Below are 2637 nucleotides of genomic sequence, written 5' to 3'. Positions count from 1 at the left end.
AGACCAGGCTGGTCTCGAACTCACAGAGATCCGCCTGCCTCTGCCTCCCGAGTGCTGGGATTAAAGGCGTGCGCCACCACCGCCCGGCTGCTATTCTTTTCTTAGCCTGTTAACTTAAGGGCGTCAAAGGGGCCAGTGGGAAGTCTGAGATTTCAGTTCCATGGAATGTTCTTGTGACTCCCAGCAGGAGTGCTCTCCTTTCTGGAACCAACACTTTTAGACCAGAGGGAGAATACCTGTCTGCAGATGATGGCAGAATCTTGCTCCAAAAGCTCAACTATAAGAACCTGCCAGAGACCCCAAACAGCATCCCAATCTGCCACTTGACACCTCAAGTCCCATCGGGTCTGCTGGATCATATGACCCAGTGGTAGAGCAGCCTGCACAACAGCCTGGATCTGTTGAAGAGCTAGATTCTCCTGCAGCTTTCTGAGTTACTTGGTATATGGGCCAGAGTAACACACCCAAGTGAGAATCCAAATAGGCCCACTAAACATTGTACTTCCTTCTTGGTGGTGGGGGGAGCCAGGTCAATAACTTATCCTTCACCTAGAAGGACTATCTCTGCATGCCCCATACTGCCGCACTCCTGAGACTTTCACTGACATAGAAGGTCCTCGAATTTTGGTTGGATTTATTTCCCAACCTCTGGAGTACATGTGTGTTACCAAGGAGTCTGAAGTTGTCATTGCCTCCTTCTCACTTGGTCCAATCAACCCACTGTAATCAATATAGTGCACCGGTGTGATACTTTGGGGAAGAGACAGGGGATCAAGATCCCTTCGATCTGCCGGGCAGTGGTGGTGCACACCTTTAATCCCAGCACTCGGGAGGCAAAGGCAGGCAGATCTTTGTGAGTTTGAGGCCAGCCTGGTCTACAAGGGCTAGTTCCAGGACAGGTACCAAAGCTACAGAGAAACCTTGTCTCGAAAAACCAAAACAACAACAACAACAACAAAAATCCCTTCAATCTAAGTTGTGACATAGGGATGGAGAGTTAATATATAATCTTGAGGTAAAACTTTGCAGTTTTATACTGCTGGTCTTGCTGACTGAAAGCAGATTGCCTCTGGTGGTTCTTATGAACACGTACCAGAAAAGAGCATTTCTTGATGAATAGCTACATACTGTGTACCAGGACATGTGTTAATCTGCTCAGGTAAGGACACCACATCTGGTACAGCAGCTGCAATTGGAGTCACTCCCTGATTGAGTTTCAACAATCAACTGTCATTCTCCACGATCCATCTGTCTTCTGCACTGGCCGGGTAGGAGAGTTAAAGGGAGATGTGGGGGGAACCACCACCCCTGCATCTTTCAAGTCCTTGACGGTGGCACTGATCTCTGCAGTTCCTCCAGGGTTTTTTTTTTTTTTTTTCGAGACAGGGTTTCTCTGTGGCTTTGGAGCCTGTCCTGGAACTAGCTCTGTAGACCAGGCTGGTCTCGAACTCACAGAGATCCATCTGCCTCTGCCTGCGACACTGTTTTTGATTCACTATTTTCCCCGGCAGAGGCAATTCTGATAGCTTCCATCCCATCCTTTCCTTTCCTTTCCTTCCCTTCCCTTCCCTTCCCTTCCCTTCCCTTCCCTTCCCTTCCCTTTCCTTTCCTTTCCTTTCCTTCCCTTCCCTTCCCTTCCCTTCCCTTCCCTTCCCTTCCCTTCCCTTCCCTTCCCTTTCCTTTCCTTTCCTTTCCATACCATTCCTTTCTAACCATAATGGCCCTCACTCTGCAGATCAGGGAACCCATGTGGGAATTCTGTCAGCTTCTAAGTGTATCTATCCCAATTATACATTCTGGGACTGGGGAAATAACCACAGGAAGAGTTCTGGAAACCTTTGAACCTTCTATAAGATTGACTTCAGCCAACTCCTCATTAATCAATCATCTGACCTCCACAATCCCTTACTTTAAGTGGAGGGCCACAGTGTTTCTTTTGGGGTGTCCTGGAATCTGTGTTAATTCTGAACTAGTATCTAATAGATCCTAGAAAGTCTGTTTCCTGTCAGGAGGTGGTGGTGCATACCTATAATCCCAGCACTCCGAAGGCAGAGGCAGGCAGATCTCTGTGAGTTCAAGGCCAGCCTGGTCTACAGAGAGTTCTAGAACAGTCAGGGCTACACAGAGAAACCTTGTCTTGGAAAAAAAGACTGTTTCCTTTCCCCCAGTGTACAGTTACCCTTGTATTTATGGTTGTGAGCCTAGCCTGTAACAGCTGAGCCATCTCTCCAGCCCACAGTTACCCTTGTAAAAAGGCCATAGGTCCTTGCCAGGCTGTGGTGGCACACGTCTTTAATCCCAGCACTTGGGAGGCAGAGGCAGGCGGATCTTTGTGAATTCTAGACCAGCCTAGTCTACAGGATCTAGTTCCAGGACAGGCTCCAAAGCTACAGAGAAACCCTGTCTTGAAAAACCAAAAACCAGGCCTGGAGGGATGACTCAGCCATTATAAGGCTAGGCTCACAACAAAAAATATAAGAGTTCGGTTCCCAGCACCCAAGGCTGTCCCTCCAGGTACCATAGAAAAAAAAATAAATGCCAGGCGATGGTGGCGCACGCCTTTAATCCCAGCACTCAGGAGACAGAGGCAGGCGGATCTCTGTGAGTTCGAGACCAGCCTGGTCTACAGAGCTAGTT

Source organism: Microtus ochrogaster, chromosome 10 (genome assembly GCF_000317375.1).
Source record: "Microtus ochrogaster isolate Prairie Vole_2 chromosome 10, MicOch1.0, whole genome shotgun sequence".
Taxonomy (NCBI): Eukaryota; Metazoa; Chordata; class Mammalia; order Rodentia; family Cricetidae; genus Microtus; species Microtus ochrogaster.
The sequence above is the reverse complement of the archived record's forward strand: the minus strand, read 5'-3'. Positions refer to the sequence as shown.